Below are 20,641 nucleotides of genomic sequence, written 5' to 3' on the forward strand. Positions count from 1 at the left end.
TTTCAGTAAACTGTGTACATCCAGAACATACATCTAAAAGATTTCTAACATCAGAAGCACTTTCTATTTTAGTTTTACTCAGCTTCTCATAAAGGAAACTCAGCAGAGAACAAAATCTTTTTTCATGATTTAGTATTATCTGCTCTTGCAAACTTCCAAGATAAAATACAACATTCAGCACTACATTAGCGTAGCAGTTGATACCAGAGCTATTTTCAAAATGACAACCAACAACCTCTTCAACATTGTCCTTTTTCTTTTTGCTTGCAATCACATCACTCTCCTTTTGTTTTCTCTTCTGTACATCCTCATTACAGATATTCTCAATTCTCCTTTTCCGACAAACAACACGTTTTTCAAACACAGGATACTGACCTAAATGAGGAGCATAGTTTCTTCTTAATCGATTATACTCCTTTACACAATTTGCATCAGCACTAACTTTTGAGTCATCAAAGTCTATCATGAATAAACCAGATAATTTTTTCACTTGTGACAAAGCAACATATGCAATAACTTCTTTAAACACACTAGATCCAATGTTTACAAAAGCACTATCTACAGTTAATCCTTGAGATTTGTGAATAGTTACAGCATATGCTAGAGGAAACGGAAACTGCTTCCTACGTACATATAAGTCTTTCACAAGCAAAAAATGAACTGAACAACGACTAATGTCTTTAACCTCTTCAATCTGATCAAATTTTATTTTTAAAAATTAAATTCCATCTTTTTTCTGGTAGTTAACAAAACCCACAACTTTACCCATAGCTCCATTCACTAAACCTTTTTCTACATTCAAATTACGTCTTAAAATTACTCAACAGTTCATACATACATAAAGATTCTTTTCTAAACCAGCTGTTTTCGATATGTTTTTCTCTAGAGGATCTAATTAAGTTTTCAATTTGCCTGTCAATGTAATTGTTATGCCTTCATGCTGTATTTTATCCACGGCTTCCATTTTCATAATCTCTTCATTTTCCAATTTCAAAAGTTCTTCATTGAATTTAGAGCATTCATGTAGTGTTGGCATTAAGCAGATTACAGTATTTTTTTCTGCAATTTTCATGTATATTTTCTCTGGAACTATTTGTTCTGTTGGAAACAAATTACATAGCAATCGACTCTGTAAAGCTTTTCTGCCATTTTCTGTGAGTAGTCCAATTCTGATATCTTTGAGAATACTTGCATAATCATCATCATTTGCTTGCCGCATATTGGTAATGAGTTCTTTGTACTCAAAGTATGACCAAATATTCATATTACCTATACTTCCTAACGACTTTTTCGTGTCTTCATGTGTAACAGTATTAAATACAGGTTGTCCTTTAACTGGAGTGAGCTGCAGTAGATCCCCAAAAACTATAACATGTTTTCCTCCAAATAACACGTCATAGTCTGTCTTTAGAATTTGCTCCATTCTTAAATGTACAAAGGCAAGCATTAAGTTTGATACCATGCTTACCTCATCAATAATGAGAACTTTCATTTTCTTCAACAGTCTTGAAACTTCAAAACATGCTTCTCCTGTTAGCTTGTGGTATTCTATTTTGTTCTCATGCTCTACTGGTAACATTAGCAAACGATGTAAGGTAATTCCTTTTATGTTATATGCTGCTAACCCAGTTGGAGCAGTAACAACACAAGACAAAGGTGAATCAGTTTTTTTCTGTAGGTAGCCTCTAATTACTTTAATTAAGAAACTTTTTCCAGTTCCAGCTTGTCCACTCACATACATTCTGATTGGTTCAAATGCTGTGCATGAGCACTCTTTATTTTCATGTAGTAATCCATGATCAATTTGTTTTGTGACTTCTTCATAAATTTGTTGTTGTTCATCATTCAGTTGTTGTTCCAAATTTGGTAAGTCTATTAAATCTTCCTGAGCTTGATTCATAGCTGTTTCCACTTCAGTCATGGCTATTGCAGCTTCATTTTCTACGATTGGTTGTCCTAGGGCATCTTGACTGAGCGTACCAGAACTTTGACTGTCTTGAGAACTGTCTCTAGCTACTTCAGCTGCAATTGTAGCTTCTTGTTCAATTTCTTCATTTAACATTTGTACATAATTTGAGAAAGTACTGCATTCTATGTTATCTTTGCATGCATTAAAGGAATCTTCATAGCTCTGAAAATCTCCAAGTAATTCATCCTCTGAACGCCATGGTTTAAACAGCTGTAAAAGTGCTAAGTAGTAAAATTCCTTTTTGTCAGTAGTGTCGCAACTCAGCTTCCTGTGATTAATCAAACTTCCTTTTGTTTGTTTCACCAAACATCCTTCCTCACCAATGACTTTATATTTTCCATTGTTTATGTCTTCTGTGGCATTCCGTTTATAAATGTAGTTCTGCAGCACTTCATAGAGACACATGTTCTCAAGATGATGACTTCTGTTTGGGTAATATGTGTCCAACATATTTGTTTTCAAAATGTCTGTAGTTTCTGGTTCGTTCTCTGCTAAATATTCAATTTCTCGAATAGATTTCAGTACCCGTTTTCGCATTCCTACAAGGCCTAAACTTACCCAAATTATTCTTCTGGATTTGGAGTACAGACTTGCAGATGATAACCTATCTGAGCATTCGTATGAGCCAATTTCTTGATGCGATAACATCTTTAAACTGAAACTGTATAGCTTTTTACTGACAGTCTTCTCGTGAGAAGTCTCTTCCCACATTTCTTTCAATTCCGTTTTCTCAGATTTAGTAATGTAAGATGTGACATACCGAGCAACAGCAATAGAATTGTCAGCTACATACTGAATATCCATGTTAGCATTCCACATGGATAAAATGACTGGGTTGTAGTCATTTATATATTTTGACTCTTCTTTTCTTCTTAGGTTGTAGGTATTTTCCGGAGATTTTCTTGTAATGGTATGTCGCACAGCTGACATAAAACTGTTTACTCTTCCTTTTGAAAGAACAGGTCGTGGAAATCCAAATCGACATTTTGTGTAGAATTTATCTTTACTCTTGTACTTTTGTCAACAGTATTTTCCACACCGATGACTTTGGAAACGTAAAACTTGCTCTTTTAAGTTTTTTTCTTCTGTACTTTTAGGTATAGCACATGTTGCATATTCTTCAATGAAAGATAAAACTGCATCATCAGAATCTGTTCCAAATGTTGGGGCATCCTTGATCCACAACAGCATATGAATATGAGGAGCACCTCTTGCTTGGTACTCTTTTCTCCAAAAGAAATCCACAACTCTCCAAGAGGTGGATTTTTTTTATTGCAGATGAAGGACATCATAGCCTCAAATCTATGATTGAAATATCTGCAAACATTAACCGGATCCAATGAGCACAATTCTCCTTCTGTCTTGTATTGGATGTTTTCAATATTTGAATTTGCCTCTTGAAGAAAATCCAGTAAATCATCCCAAGTGTACTCAGCACAGCTTAGGGTAAGGAACCATGTAGGAGTTCCTAAATTCCGTAACATACATTTCAATTCTCCATGGCGTCGGTACCAATATTCATTAGTTCCACGCTGACAAGCCATCAGATTAATCAATTGAGATTCCAAATGATCATCTCGCTGTTGCACTTTGTTCATAAAATCCTTTGCAGACATATTATGTAGATATACTCCAGTTTTTAAAATGTGATTTACTGCATAAGATAGTGCAGACAAGTCACTTTCATATAAAAGATGGAACAAATAAGGAATACTTTGACGAAATCTTGGATCTTCTGCATATAATCTTGTAGTCCGATACTCAGAAGCAGGAATCTGTACTGGACGTTCATCATATCGTCCACCTTTTCCTGTAGGAAACAGCTGGGGAAAACAGCGAGCTTCCAAGCTCTCCTCCCATACACTCACGGGAGTTCCTTTTGCTTTTTTCATCTGAAACAGATCAATAGTGTTTCCCATAACTTCTTTAGAATGAAGAGGATGTATGCTGAAATGTTCATAAATTTCTTCTTCTTTTGACTTATCCACTTTTTCAATTTGCCCAGTTGGTATTCCTGTGTCTGCTAGTAAAACTTCTTCATCTTCATCCATATAAATTGATTCATAGTACTTATTATTTCTTTTCAAATATAAATTTGCTCTTTGTACTTTTCGTACATCTACTAGCTCCTGCCAAATTTTCTTATTCTTTGTAGGTACACCATTAACCAGAATAACTAATGGTTCAGTTTCCAAACTATCTGCATCAATTGTTTCAATATTTTTTTTCAAATCTAATGGCAAATAGACAACTCTTCCTTTTAAACCTCTTTGTAAATCTGAAGGAGGTAATTTACCTGTTTTGGGCTCCATACGAACTATAGTCTGAAACGGATGGACACATTGAATGAGTATAGACTCATACGTATTTAAATCACTAAGTTCTGCAGGAATATCAACCAATTCTAAATTATTATGTACAGCTCTAGCTGGCATTTTATTTTCTTCTAACTTGTTATAACAGTATTTACAAATACGCTGATCTTCACCCAAATCAAAACAATTTTCCAGAAACAAATATGTAGCAAAATCCTTCCACTCATAATTATTTTCTTTTTCACTTTTTTTATAGAGATCAACATTCCTTGTTTGAGTTTTATAATGGCTTCTCCGGCAACAAATACAAGTAATATTTGGTCTTTCATTAGAGATGATAGTAAATGTTGTCATTTGATCTTCACATTTTTTACTAACAGTGGGTTCTCCATTCTCTTCCACATTTTCTTCAATAATTGTGTCATTTCCTGCACTTTCTTGCTCTGGACCAAAGGAAAAAAACTCAATATCCTCACAAACCTTCTTCACATCTGATACAGATCCACGGAACAGAGCACTATTCAACTCATGTAACTTTAGTGCTGGACTTTTAGCAAAATACAATCTTCTCACAAACTTTCTCATTTCAGTATGATGAACTGCCAGCATCCTAAAATGGTGAAAAACACTTTGACAAACTTTCCTACAAAGACAAGCCAGATAATGTCCTTGCAAACCAGTATTCTTTCTCACTCTGCATGGATCTAGTCTTTGAAGCACCTTAATCTTCTATTTAACACTTTTTTTACTATATTTTTACTATAAGTCACGAAATTTATCAATAGATTCTTGTCGTACAGTACAAATACTACTACAATTCCAAGTGTACACTGGGGCTTTAGGACGTTTCCCCATAACCTCATCAGCTAACACTTCTTCCTCATTTCTTGGAACCATTTTCTCCTTTTCCATTACACAAACATCCTTAACTTCATAAGCTCGACCACTGGTGTCAACTTCATGCAGCAAACTATTACTTTGAAGATAACTCTCTTCATTAAAAAATGGTTCAGTACTTGAACTATGCTTCCATGCTCCTAAGAACACTTTACAAACGTTATTTTTTTTCACTACTCTTTTCCTTTTGCTTTTTGACTTCATTACATCGACTATTTTATCTAATATACGGATCCTGTTCAAAATTAAAATGAATAGTTTTCTTTTTAATTCCAAATCCTTTGCAACAATTGATTCAATATGTTTCTTTTTCTTATAAAATTTAGCTTTCTTCCTATATTTTTTCACATCCTTTAGCAAATTGAACATCACTCTTCTCTGAAACATTTTTCTACAAATGTTTTGAAATTCTGTTTTTCTTTTTAAGTCATTCTTTCCTGCTTCTGATTGTACATTAGCATTTAGTATTTTCTTTCTATTGTGTTGTTGTTTTCTACTTGAAACACTATTTGCAGTGGATATATTTTTTTCATTTTTTCTATGTTTGAAGATATTTTTAAAAAAATCCTAAGTCTGCTTACCAGAAGACTTTTTCTTTTTTCCAACATGAGGTTCTTCAACTAATTTGTGTTGTCCAGTTGTCTTCAAATATAGATGTTTTTGCTGTTCTTTTCTCTTTCTTGATTTTATAGGCATGTTTAATTTATTTCAGTGTTGTTCACCAATACCTAAAAGAAACTAAAAAAAAAATACCTTTATGTAATTTAAATATATTACTATATTTTTTTTGAGCTTTTCAAATCCCATCATATGAGCTGCCCCTTTCCTACGAGTGCAAGTCTTACAGAACAAGAGCAACACGAATTAAATCTCTGACAACAATTCCTGTGTGCAGACAGACTCATGGTGTGATTCTAGGCAGAAAACGATATTTGATTGGCAATTTCAAAGCACATTTACTACTGTGGTAGAGCAAGTGATAATTACTGTAACAGCCTGACACATTTTCCTTATAGTTTAGAGAGGCAGAAAAGAGCACATGTCCTAACAGCTATTTGAGACCATGAGCATGTGGAACCTGGGTGAGTGATTAGACTAGAGCAAAGGAAATGAGCGTTGGTGATGTTGAATGTGTTAGCGTTACACACTGCTATCTGAAATACCACACAGTGCTGAATAGTAAGCATGGGAGTGCAGGAGAAGCACCTGGCTGTGTGCTAAAGGTGTGTTTCTAGAGAATGTGTATTGTCAGGTGCAAGAGAGATCTGCATGGACACTTGCACAACTGCATGAAGACTGCATAGATGTATGTAAGAGCACATGTGGTAAGGGTTAATTGGGCTTTTGAACATGTAGGAACTACCTCACCCATTGCAGGAGTGGAAGGAAAATCTACCCTGTTGTTTTCAAATGTGGTAGCATTTGCCTCTCATCTGTGAAATAGTGATTTCTGCTGAATGCTAACCATCACAGTTCAAGAAAACAAGCTGCCCCTCTCCTACGAGTGCAAGTCTTACAGAACAAGAGCAACACAAATTAAATCTCTGACAACAATTCCTGTGTGCACACAGACTCATGGTGTGATTCTAGGCAGAAAACGATATTTGATTGGCAATATCAAAGCACATTTACTACTGTGGTAGAGCAAGTGATAATTACTGTAACAGCCTGACACATTTTCCTTATAGTTTAGAGAGGCAGAAAAGAGCACATGTCCTAACAGCTACTTGAGACCAAGAGCATGTGGAACCTGGGTGAGTGATTAGACTAGAGAAAAGGAAATGAGCCTTGGTGATGTTGAATGTGTTAGCGTTACACACTGCTATCTGAAACACCACACAGTGCTGAATAGTAAGCATGGAAGTGCAGGAGAAGCACCTGGCTGTGTGCTAAGAGTGTGTTTCTGGAGACTGTGTATTGTCAGGTGCAAGAGAGATCTGCATGGACGCTTGCACAACTGCATGAAGACTGCAGAGATGTATGTAAGAGTACATGAGTGGTAAGGGTTAATTGGAGTTTTGAACATGTAGGATCTACCTCACCCATTGCAGGAGTGGAACGAAAATCTACCATGTTGATTTCAAATGTGTTAGCATTTGCCTCTCATTTGTGAGATAGTGATTTCTGCTGAATGCTAACCATCACAGTTCAAGAAAACAAGCTGCCCCTTTCCTAAGAGTGCAAGTCTTACAGAACAAGAGCAACATAAATTAAATCTCTAACAACAATTCCTGTGTGCACACAGACTCATGGTGTGATTCTAGGCAGAAAACGATATTTGATTGGCAATTTCAAAGCACATTTACTAATGTGGTAGAGCAAGTGATAATTACTGTAACAGCCTGACACATTTTCCTTATAGTTTAGAGAGGCAGAAAAGAGCACATGTCCTAATAGCTACTTGAGACCAAGAGCATGTGGAACCTGGGTGAGTGATTAGACTAGAGCAAAGGAAATGAGCCTTGGTGATGTTGAATGTGTTAGCGTTACACACTGCTATCTGAAATACCACACAGTGCTGAATAGTAAGCATGGGAGTGCAGGAGAAGCACCTTGTTGTGTGCTAAGAGTGTGTTTCTGGAGACTGTGTATTGTCAGGTGCAAGAGAGATCTGCATGGACACTTGCACAACTGCATGAAGACTGCATACATGTATGTAAGAGCACATGTGGTAAGGGTTAATTGGGCTTTTGAACATGTAGGAACTACCTCACCCATTGCAGGAGTGGAAGGAAAATCCGCCCTGTTGTTTTCAAATGTGTTAGCATTTGCCTCGCATCTGTGAGATAGTGATTTCTGCTGAATGCTAACCATCACAGTTCAAGAAAACAAGCTGCCCCTTTCCTACGAGTGCAAGTCTTACAGAACAAGAGCAACACAAATTAAATCTCTGACAACAATTCCTGTGTGCACACAGACTCATGGTGTGATTCTAGGCACACAACAGTATTCCTGGGTGATACCAGTACACCTTAACTTATGGTGAAGACATACTCCATAATATCTTACAAGTTCAAGGCAGTTAAATATCTTCCAAAACATAAAATGTAAAACACAACTTTAAAAGAAGAAACACATTTCTATCATTTATATCAAAATACACCACATACATCCCCTCTCAAATTCATAACTGACCTTTAAAAGTAGTTATTTGAGAAAGAAATGTGGCACTCACACAGCAGATTATCAGAGCCAGAATCTCTGAACTGTACACCTCTCACCAGAACCAGTAAATCGCAAACGTTCCCTCTCTTATTTCACACATATACATGTTAACTTCAAATCACATTGCTTCCCACATTTTTTCAAATGGAAACACACATTTCTATTTGTTGCAAATTTCAACACTTTTCCAAATCATTCCTACCCCCAACATGACTTCTGCCTGCTACCATAGCAACAGGTCATGGAACACTGGTGTGAGCAGAGAGGTCAGAAGTTCAGCACACAATGTTTCTAATCCAAACAGCAAGAGTGCTTGACTTTTCAAACCTAACAGCAAATCCAAAGTAATGTTCTGTGGGAACACATTTTTTAGAGGAGACGGTGTACATTTCACAGATGAAGGGAACAGAGTCTTCCTCTTGAACTTTAGACTGAGCATCGGTGCTTACTTGTAGGTACCAAAAAACACTCAATGAACACAACGGCTCTTTTTAGAGCCAACCAACATCTAAACACTTAAACTTGATTTTTAATTCTATTTTTTTTCGAATGTTTTTCCGCTGTGCGCGTACCGTGCGCGGACCGTGCGCGCACCCCGCGATTTTTTGAAAAAAAATAAAATGTTTTTTTCACTTTTGGGGATCCTTCAGAGACCCCCTGACAAAGGCTAGGGGGTCAGGAACTCTCTACCCTGCCCCCTTTTCACGTTCTCCACCTTTCTTTTAAATGGAAACACACATTTATATATATTGGTTGAAAATTTCAACACTTTCCAAATGATTCCTACCCCCAACATGACTTCTGCCTGCTAGCATAGCAACAGATCATGGCACACTGGTGTGAGCAGAGAGGTCAGAAGTTCAGCACAAAATGTTTCTAATCCAAACAGCAAGAGTGCTTGACTTTTCAAACCTAACAGCAAATCCAAAGTAATGTTCTGTGGGAACACATTTTTCTGAACCAATACAAAACATGCTTTTAAAAATGTAAACATACAGCCTAGTTTTTAGTGTAGAATGGTGTGAAACAGCCAATGAGTTCTTTTTATTAAAAAAAAAGTATGTAAGCCTCCATTTTACAACTACCTTTCTTTTCATATTGTCATTCTACTGAAAGACACCTTCAGAGTGCATCCAGGTCTCCTCCTCACTCCCTGAAGAAGACTGTTGTTCTGCCATTTTCAAGTAAAATTGATAGCTGTTCACCTCCTTGTCCCAGGAAATAAGAAGAAATAGTGAGGGGAGTGGGTGTGGTGTTTGAAGATTCTGGAACAGAAACTATGAACCAATGCTTCTGAGTGGCATTTATAGAGGAGATGGTGTATATTTCACAGACTTCTGAGTGCATCCAGGTCTCCTCCTCACTCCCTCAAGTAGACTGCTGTTCTGCCATTTTCAAGTACTGGAAAAGCTGTTCAGCTCCTTGCCCCAGCAAATAAGAAGAAATAGTGAGGGGAGTGAGTGTGGTGTTTGAAGATTCTGGAACAGAAACTACTATGAACCAATGCTTCTGAGTGGCATTTATAGAGGAGATGGTGTACATTTCACAGATGAAGGGAACAGAGTCTTCCTCTTGAACTTTAGACTGTGCATCAGTACTTACATGTAGGTACCAAAAAACACTCAATGAACACAACGGCTCTTTTTAGAGCCAACCAACATCTAAACACTTACACATGATTTTTAAATCTACGTTTTTTACAAAAAAAATTCACCCCTCGGGGTCCTTCAGGGACCCCCTGATAAAGGCTAGGGGGTCAGGAACTCTCTACCCTGCCCCCTTTTCACGTTCTCCACCTTTCTTTTTCACTGTCACACACAAAACACACAAAATGGCGGCCGACACTTCCTGATTTCGACCGATTCGAATGTTGACTGACATGTAACCACCAATCGGAATTACGCTCGTGCATGTTATGGTGCGCGCACCGTGCGCGCATGGTGCGCGCTTATAGATATTTATGTTCTTTTAACTGCAATTTTCTCAGGAACTACTGTACAGATTAACACCATATATGCAAAAGGCACATGCCTGACCTGAGGACTACCTCTTTGCCAAATTTCAAGTAATTCTGTTCAGCCGTTCGGGCTGTACCTTCGACTAAAGGTCCTATGGGAAAATGCATGGGGAAAACGCGTTTTGGGACCCCCTTTTTTCTCAGTCCCCGCTTGACGAATCACCCCGAGACTTTCAGGGTAGGAGCTGAGCGGAGCGCCCCATTAGTTTTGAAAATTTCGTGAGGATTCGTCAACCGGCGCCAAAGTTATTCAAAATAGAATTTTCAGATTTCCTATGGAAACTCGGTCCTAACTATAACTATCTACTGGCGACCGCCAGTAGATAATATATCCACCAACTGCTCGCACAATTTCCTCGCAAGCACGAGCCACACAAATCCAATTTGGTAACTTGTAGTTTATTTACAGGGCAAACAAGACGCGTTTCGAGCTATCCAGCTTTTGGTCACATGACCATCGGTTCAAAGTTCAGCATTTTAAAGTCATTTCATGTCAATAAACAAAAGACTTAGGATTTCACATCATCCCCCAATAACGTGAATCATGTATAAAAACATTTTTATAAGTTTGCACACATAAAGTCAAGCTAATTTAATTCTGCTGCTGTGGCGCATTATGTGTGAAACAAACTATTAAAGAAATGTGTTCATACCAATTGCACATTAGTCAAAGTATGCAACTAGAACAATGTCAATTATTAATGTCCCTTATTCTACTTCTATCAAGACCTAAATCAGGACGACAGTGATCACATTATTTGATTTAGTTTAAATTAATAAAGAGTAACGAACTCCTGATATATAATCTCAGTCATCTGTTGTTTCAATAAGGAACAAATCATTAAAGGTATAGTACCCAGACTGCTGACAGATTTCAATCATCGCAAACACCTATAGTAAAGCATCAAAATGCAAATGAATAAAATTAAAATAAAAATAAATGTCCATCCCTATATATATCCCCATAGATATATCGAAAGAATATAATCATAAATGTATTGGTTAACAGAGGAGAATGTGATTTTAATAACAAACACCTAAGACTCCGTGCTCGTATCTCTTAACGGTAGCAGTGGTGGTCGTGGGCTTCACACGTCCAGTCTATGGGGAAAGAAAACAGGGACAAAGATTTATTAACAGTGATGGTATACAACTCATAGTCTTACATCAATATTACATTTTTAAGGTTGTAAGCCAAGAAAACAAATCTACAACAGTCTCTGGATTCAAGGTCATTGAGGATTAAGTTAGAATAAGGTGTGCATCTCTCTATTAAACATTTTATATCTATCAAATGCGTCATATCAACGTTACAGGATACAGAGAATCACATATATTGTGGGGATGAAGTCCATAAACCAAATGGACATAACTAATACATTTAGACTACAAAAACACATGTAGAATGAAATCTAAACTTCTATAAAAAGAACTGGAGTTTCTAAAAGGTACAAGGCGGAGGCTACATTTAACTTAATTAATCATTCTATAGATGTACATGCATCTCTTCGTCATTGTTCATCCCAAACGGAACTACACTACCAGCCTGCAGAATGAATGTAGATTCTGTTCTGCGCAAAGCCTGGATTCTTTTCCCATCTGGGGTTTTTGGGGATGGTATCAAGGGCAAAGAATTTTGCCTTCGTCCAGTCTCCATTATGTACATTGTGGAAGTGTCTAGCCGTGCTGTAGCTGAAGTCCTTATTGGTAATGGCATGCCAATGCTCCAGTATTCTTTTCTTGACTGGAAAGGTAGTTGAGCCTATGTACCACTTGCCACAGGGGCAAGCGATAACATAGATTACAAAGTCTGTGCTGCACTGTATGTTTTTACGGATATACCATTTCCTCTTGGTTCTCTCTAGGATGACCTCTTTGACATTTTCACTATGGCTACAAGCTTTGCATTTACCGCAGTGATGGAATCCTCCCACTTTGTCTAACCATGTTAGTTTCAGATTACTCATCTGGCTCTTGACAACCATTTCTTTAATGGATGGGCCTTTTTGCTGTATGTTATGACAGGGTATGGACCTAGTTTTTCTTTAAGGACCCTGTCTTGTGTCAAGATGTCCCATCTCCTTTTGATTATTCGACTGAATAGATTAGATTGGGAGTTAAACGTCGTGATGAGTCTAATGGGTGGGTCTGTCTCTGACTCTTTATTCTTGGGCACTTTGTAGAGTGCCTCACTTCTTTTTATTTCATCTGCTCTTTTCTCACTCATTTTGAGCATTTTGTAAGGGTACCCTCTGGCTCGAAATCTCTCTGACATCTCCTTTTTGTTCCTTTCATATGCTTCCTCTGTACTACAGTTTCTCTTGGCTCGGAGGAACTCACCAAAAGGTATGCTCCACCTAAAATTGGGAGGGTGGCAACTTGCTGAATGTAGCACTGAGTTACCGGCGGTACTCTTTCTAAAGAGATCCGTCTCAAGTTTGTCACCCTTCACAGTGAGTCTGATGTCTAAGAAGTCTACAGTTTCTTGGCTGTGCTGCATCGTAAACTTCAAGTTCAGAGTATTTTCATTCACTTGTCTCAGGAACATAAACAATTCTTGTTCTCCACCTTCCCATACAAAGAAAATATTGTCAATGAATCTGAGCCAGATAGCGACCTTATTGGTCCAATGTTCCATCGATCCACTCCAGAGCACCTGCTTCTCCCACCAGCCAACCAGAAGATTGGCATAGCTAGGAGCGAAGCAGGTGCCCATCGAAGTTCCTTGTACTTGTTTGGAAAGTACCCCATTAAATGTAAATACATTTTCCACAAGACACATCTCGATCATTTGCAGTAACATCCTAGTATGTGTTAACAAGTGTATACTCCTAGAACTAAGAAAGTGCTTACATGCTTTAAGTCCATCTCTATGTCTGATGCTAGTATACAAACTTTCCATGTCTAGGCAGACAAGCCAAAAGTTTCTATCCCAGTGTATATTTTCTATTTTTTGTAGAATATATGTATATATTACATTACCCTCTAGCAAGAAAAGACTTGCGTGGAACACATTCCTAAGTGAGCTGGATAGTCTGCCACTATCCACTCATAGACAAAGGTGGTAGTCACAGACACCAAACATAATAACTTGGGAAACACCGGCCCCTCTTAGCCACATTCAAGTTACGCCCTAGTTTCCCTAAAGTCTGTATTAGACCCTACGTCACACCCAGGGGCCAAGCGTACACTCTGTATCTCACCCAGTAGTCCACACGACCAACACATCTCACTCCTTTCAGATGCCAAAGATGTTAAGAAACCTGTTTAGCACTAAGAAATCCTTTTAGCTGAAAAACTATGGGACTGAAGGGCCAACTCTGCCCATTCAGGATAGCTGTATCACAAAAATAGTCATGAAGGGATATATAAATAAATGTTCACCTTATCTAGCATGCTAACTATCGAAAAAAGATGCCATCCGTGGGATCACCTCTGAGGCCGCCTTAGACTGATACAGTAGGGGCATATAAAATAGGCAAAGTGCCAGACCCTTTCAGTGGCTGGGTCCTCGGATTATCTTTTAACACTTCTCCCTAGTTTGCCATATGCCAAAGGCTTAAAAAGACAATGTTTAAGGTTCGGATGTGGTCACTTACCCTCTGTGACGGCTGCTTCAGGACAGACCTCCACCCTGCAAATTCAGCTGAACTTACAATCAAATACAGTGTCTGCCTACCTTTGTTGTTGCATAGCCTGAATCCGTCAGAGCTGAGTCACCTTCCTTCGGCTGCAGTTGGGTACAATGTCCCAATCCCTCTTTTTTGGTTCGCCAAAATGTTGCTCGGGTTAGAATTCACTAGAAAAAAACAGAAGACAAGAGGCGTTTGGCAAAACAGGAACAGTTTGTTTAATTAAACAGTAGAATAGTTACAGGTGCAAGGTCCGAGGACTGTCTCAATTTACATTGGGTTATACAGTATTCCAACAAGTAATAAAAGTTTTCAGCATACCATATATAGTGAGGAATGTTAGGTGCTGCCTTAGAGTCATAAATGAATGGTCAAATGGTTACTGCAGGTGGGTCTAGACCTTGCGTGACCACAGTGTGGCCAATGGTGAATGTGTCCAGATGCCCCGCATGTTGAGCGCTTGATCACTAAGGGCCGATTATGAGTCTGGTGGTCCACGGACCAGCAGACTCCTGGTGGCACAGCGGTGGCAGTCCAGCCACTGCAGCACCGGCGGTCCAACTGCCCCATTACGGGTTGGGCTGTCAGACCGCCATTGCACTGCCACAACCGACAGGAAACAGAGATCTCTGGCAGCGGTGTGGCAGTCTTGAGGCCGCAAATACTTGGCAGGTCTGCCACGATCCCGCCAACCATATTACGAGTTTTATCTCTGTCACGGTTTTCATGGTGGTTCCTCCTCCATAAAAACCGTGGCGTAGAGGAAACAAAGGAGGCCCTACAGGGCCACCTGTTGCCTCTGGGCCATGGGGTGCATGCAAGGGGGCACTTGTTTTGCCACTCTGTGCGTATGCACCCCAGTACCTGCACGGTATGGAGTACACCAGTCCATGCTATGCAAATACTGCCAGTGACGTTCCCATTGTGGTGCCTATTTTATAGGCACCGCCATGGGAATGCCAAAGAACCACACACCAGTAACTGAAAAAGTCATAATCTGACAGGTGGTGCGCACATGAGTTTTGTGGTCCTGGAGCGGTGAGGTAGCGTGGAGGCCCACTCCAGCACCGCCAAGCTCGTAATCAGGTCCTAAGTGGGCTGTCCTTGATTGTGTATGTGTTCCTAACCCATGTGGCATCTGACTTTATGATGTTTTCAGAAGTACGTGTACCCCTCTCGGGCCATGTACTTTACTGGGGAAATTCTCCCCCGACCAATGTAATGTTGCTGCCCCTATCTGTGGGATTGATCAAGAGTTTCCTGTCTGCGTTTTTGCCTGCCAACTATGCACCCTCCCACCTGTGACCCATCAATCAGTAATCCCGTGCCTAGGTCGCAGGGTCAGCCAGACTACATACTTGCATACCCAGGTAGATGTGGAGCTCGGGAGGGATTATCCTATTAATAAGGACGATAGTTCATTTTTATCAATAGATGCATCAATATCCATATTAACATTGGTATCGGCCCCACTGCAAAAAATTGCTGTCATCCTGCCATTTTTAAAAACTCTTGCAGAACCCTCACTGTATCAAATATGTTGTGTGGCCCCCTTCATGTTTTCCTGTATAATTTTGCTGGGTTTAGAACTCTGTGCACTTTGCCCTTGCTAAACTGTAGTTAAGAGCCTATGCTTCCCCTCTAAAACATGTGCTGTGCATTGGAACTCCCTGTCTGGTCTACTTCACTTGCCTATCCCAAGTCCATTGCAAGAAATACCTAAAATTCACCTATGGGATGGATGGTTAATTGTCATATGTGGGCTACAGGGTGTAGTTATATTACCCACATGTATGACCATAGTGTATGTCTGCTAGGAGCACAAGGGTGCCCTGATGGGGCTGCATTTGAAACACGCCGCAGTATCAACTGGCAAGGAAAAGTGTTTTTGCAATGTAGGAAAAGCCTATTTTATATATCTTCATAAGCAATCACAAAGGTGTACCTTGTAAGCCCACAAGGCAGGATGCTAATATATAAAAATAGGGCAAATTACATATTGATGTTAGTGTGGTGCTACAATGAAATGAAACAAAAATTCTATTTTACTACATAGGCTTATACAAGATGTTTTTCTGACCTAGATACGATTAAAATCGCAATTTCCTATCTCTGCCTGAGGAAACACTATAAAAATGCTTCACAGTTACTTTTCACTTAATTTTCAAAGCCTGATTAAGTGGTGAAATCCGATTTGTGATAACATTGATAAAACTATAACTTTATAAAGTGTACTTTCAATACCTGAACCAAACCTGGCATAGAACCAGTTCTTTCACTCATAATAATAATCAATAATTAACGACTATAACTCTACAGACAATGGCCTGCCTCTGAGCTCATGGGGACAGGAAGGCATTAACTGCTGATCACGAAGCAGCGTTTAGCTATCTGGGAGAAGACAGGAGCAGCTGGCAGACAAAGTCTAGCCATGGCTCTACCTCTTTTTACTTGGGGATGCAAGACAGGGCTTCTCTTATTAATTTCCAGAACCCTGTTAGACAGTCAGTCTCCGGTCATAGTGAGGCAGACAACTGGTCTGGACTCTGTCAGATAGGGGTGTAGCTGTACAGTTGCAGACAAGCCTGCTATCTTTATTGAAACAGAGGCACCTGGGTTATTTAACAGGAAGGCAAAGATGGAGTGCTTCAAAAGAAGATGGAGGGACTACAAGAAAATAGCTAGGAGAGGGTTGCAAAATCTTCTCCAATCACCGGCTAGTGCATCGGATAAATCAGGCACTTCTAACTTTACCGTCACAGAACAATACTGGACCTGGGAAGACCACACCGGATGTAGAAGGTCCTTTTAGAAGGAATGCAACTCCTGACTCCTGCTGGAAGAACAGGGTTCACTAAAGAACTCTTGTCACCAGCCAATTTCAAGGGACTGGAACTGCTCTCCCGAAGTCATGTAGTTGGCCTCATGTTTGCTTTTTCTAGGGACACCAAAGGCAGAAGTACTCCTAAACCCAAGATGGCCCAGCTGAACACATATGACTAGACCCAGCAGGAGACCTGAATCCATCACAATTAGCTTTTTTCTTGGTGCTTAATGCCTTAAAATTTTAAAAATGAATATCTCTGGTTAACCTTCTCTGATCTTGGTATCTTTTTACTCACAATTTTTTTCCTTTCTTAAAGGTTTGAGACTTTTATCATCTAACTTCCTGGCTTTTAAAATAGTTGCTGCTTAATGAACTACATTTTAAATTCTTTGGGGGGAACTGCCTGCTTCTTCAGCCACAGCTACCAGGGGTTAGACAGAAAGTCTGTATGAACTTTTTTGTTTTAAAAATATTTTTATTGAGCACTGCATATAGTATACAGGTGTATACAGTAAATTATAAGTGTTTTGAAAACATTGCAAAAGAGCAATTTGGCATGAATCTTGTCCGCATGTTGTATCGAAGCATACATGAAGCGATAGGACTTTACAGAAAGTACAGCATTTTCTGTATGAACTTTGAACTAAAAATAGTGTATTTATTCAGTTGGTAGGTGTGCCATCTACCCAAATTAATAACTCCATTCTTGACCCTTATCCTCTCCAATACCATCCTGTCTAAAACATAATAATACCCTTTATCCAATAGATTAACACACACCGACTCCACAGACAATCTATTGAACCCCTTCCAGTCTGGTTTCCGGGTGTTCCACTCAGCAGAAATAACTCTGAACCTGGTTGTGAAATTCATCATCAATGCTGACCATATCTGCCAATATTCATTGTTTCCTCTACATGACCTGTCTGAGTGTTTTGATAAAGTTGACTATTTTACTCTAGCTGCATAGGGAACCTGTGGCACAGCACTCATGTCGACGTCCTCTAGCATTTCTGGCTGCTCTATCAAATTACTTGATGCTTAGCACCATCCTTACCAGCCTCTACATATCACCACACCCTAAAGGCTCTCTTCAGGGTCCCCATTTCTTATCACTATACTCCACAGACATAATATGGTACATGGAGGTCTTATTACTGACTAATGAAACTTTGTATGTCTCTTCGATCCATCATTTGGAACTTTTTCAAAATCTGAAATACTTCACATTCCAGACTTGTCTGCGCCGACCACCCTGTGAATTCCAATAGTCCTATATTGTAATGCTTGGGCCATTTTCCTATGCACACATTCTTGATGTGACCTTCAATTCCAAAACAAATGTTCAAGAATCAGCTTCTTCTAGTGTCGCGGTTGCCTGAGTCCAAGTGAGGAAAATCCAAAAGAATCGTCCACTCCTACCATTTGGCACAAGCAAGCTCCAATCAAAAAAGCAATTATAAATAAAATTACATAATGTGTCAGTCACCTGTTCGACACTTATTAACACTGGAATAAGGAGAAACTCACTCACTACCTCTCCCCATCAACAAAGTATATGGGCATTTTAGGAAATCCATGTGCTTGACTAAATAATGTTTTCCGGCCACTTTTGACATTCAGATGAGGCCTTGGAACCTTTTTTCCTTATACCATTTTTAGGTCAAGCCTGGAGTCAGTGTGCATGTGCTGCTCTGCGAGAGCTGCAGTATCTCCTTTATGGGCATTGATCACACTTCTGACTTCCCATTGGTTACTAAGTGTGCTTTTAGAAAGCCCCTTCCTTTCAGTAGCTAATTTTATCGTTTGTCCCGCCTTTCCGTGGCTGGATCCCGTGCCTGGCGACTGGCCCTGTTATCTGTAGAATTGCTCCTCAGTTTTATTTCATTAGGTCGTTGGCCTGCTTTTTCTTTTTGTTTCCTTACTTTTAATTGTAAACAGCTCTTCATGACCTAAAAACATACCCACTAGGGTGTGTTCTAAGTTTAGCTAAAGAGGGCAATTATCGCACTCAATTATCTCCCTCATAGCAGCACTACCTTTTGGTTTTTATTAATGACAGAGGGACTCTTTCTCTAATATATTTTCTAGGCGACTCTCTAGTCATTTTTTAAATTCACGTTAGGACACCACTGCCACTCATACCCCCACGCACACTTACGGTTTTATCCTGAAAAGATATCCGAAAAACTGACCCTTCAAGGGACCCATGGGGCATTGCAGCGCAGGCCCGACAAGGAGCAACTGCCCAATGATGAAGCATGACATCCTTCGGGTGTGTGAGGGCACCAAGAACAGGACACACATTTTTCCCAGTAAATACAGTATTAGAATGACTATTGTCTCTTTCTCTGCCGCTTTTTAATAGAAACAGTGACTCTCGTGGGATATAGTATCTCCTCTATGGGTATTGATCACACCGCTGGCTTCCCATTGGTTCCTAAGTTTACTTTTAGAAAGCCCCTTCCTTTCAGTGGCTAATTTTATCATTTGTCCCACCTTTCCGTGGCTGGTTCCGGTGCCTGGCCCTGTTACCTGTAGAATTGTTCCTCAGTTTTATTTCATTAGGTTGTTGGACTTCTTTTTCTTTCTGTTTCCTTGCTTTTAATTGTAAACAGCTCTTCATGCACGTTCGTGCATTTTCCTTATTTCAGTGCGATACCCCAATTCATCTTTAAGATACACTGCATGTTTGCATCACACAGCGAGCACAGTGTGTGCGAGACACAGCGTTAATAATTCCAAATGGAAGCTGATATGTTGATGCAAACGATTGTACACACATGTGTAAGTAAAAATATAATTTCTAGTTCCTAAACCTCCATGAGTGCTTTTCATGTATCATATTTTACAGTGGTGTATTAATTAATTATTTATTTGATCCTTTTTAGGTCTCGCCTGAGCCAGCGCATTGCGCTGCTCTGGCGAGACATTTAGTAGCGGCTTTTCGAAGTGCTACCAAAGCGGCCACCAGCTTGCTGTCACGCGCACAAGCGCGCGCGCTGCTGCGTGCGCATCCCGCGCGTGCTTTAGCACGTCATCGCGATCGTGATCACTTTCGCTTTCACAGTGTTTGCAATCGCGATGACTTTCGCTTTCACGGCCTCGCGGCGTTACTTTTACTGCCGCGCGTCCAAGGCTTGTTTTAAGTGGGTTATCAGTAAATGGATTGCACTTCTGAATCCCCTTAAAAATGACTGTGTTTTAATGGTTACCAAAAATCTTGATCATGTGTTCAGCATCAAGGGAGGTGATTGGCACAGGCTAGACAAGCATTACAAGATAAAATGTGACTGTTTTGAGCTAGAGAAGACATGAACAATAGTGTTCATTAGTAACATGCTGTATGTACCTGCATGTGGGTACATTTCACTGTTGACATTGAAGAGAAAGTGCCTTAGTCTGCATATGCTTACAAGGCATATTCCTTTACTGAAAACTAGTCTCTGTGCCTTCTGTGCAAAGGGACTGCATTGACCTTGTCATTCTACAGACAGTACAATAATTAAGTGCATCTGCGATGAGCTGAAAGACTTGTTTTGCCATCAGGGATGGCCCTAAACTAACTGTCAGCAACTGACACATTAGGCATATGATACCATCTGGGCCCCATAACCCCAAGGACAGAACGTTATGTCTTTTTTAATTTGATTATATTTCTTCAAGTTTGGTATCCCATCGGACATGTTGGTTTAGGCAACTGCTTGGATGAGAGTCGCCCCTGTGTGCTGGGCAAATAAACTGCCTGGGAAGTTTAATTTATATTAATTTATTTCCGTAGACCATGTATGTACAGCGTTTTACCTGTTTGTATATTTG

The 20,641-nt window shown here is 39.5% G+C and overlaps 1 long non-coding RNA gene across 1 annotated transcript in view; it reads right to left on the reverse strand.

Moving 5' to 3' along the window:
- Window positions 1-14,053: 14,053 nt before the first annotated feature.
- LOC146802084 (uncharacterized) overlaps window positions 14,054-20,641 on the reverse strand; it is a 284,070-nt gene continuing 277,482 nt past the window's right edge. The window contains exon 4 of the long non-coding RNA XR_014967695.1: window positions 14,054-14,162. This is a non-coding gene — a long non-coding RNA (uncharacterized LOC146802084). The remainder of the gene's footprint in view (window positions 14,163-20,641) is intronic.

The sequence above is a fragment of the Triturus cristatus genome, chromosome 8 (assembly GCF_964204655.1).
Source record: "Triturus cristatus chromosome 8, aTriCri1.1, whole genome shotgun sequence".
In the NCBI taxonomy this organism is placed as follows: domain Eukaryota; kingdom Metazoa; phylum Chordata; class Amphibia; order Caudata; family Salamandridae; genus Triturus; species Triturus cristatus.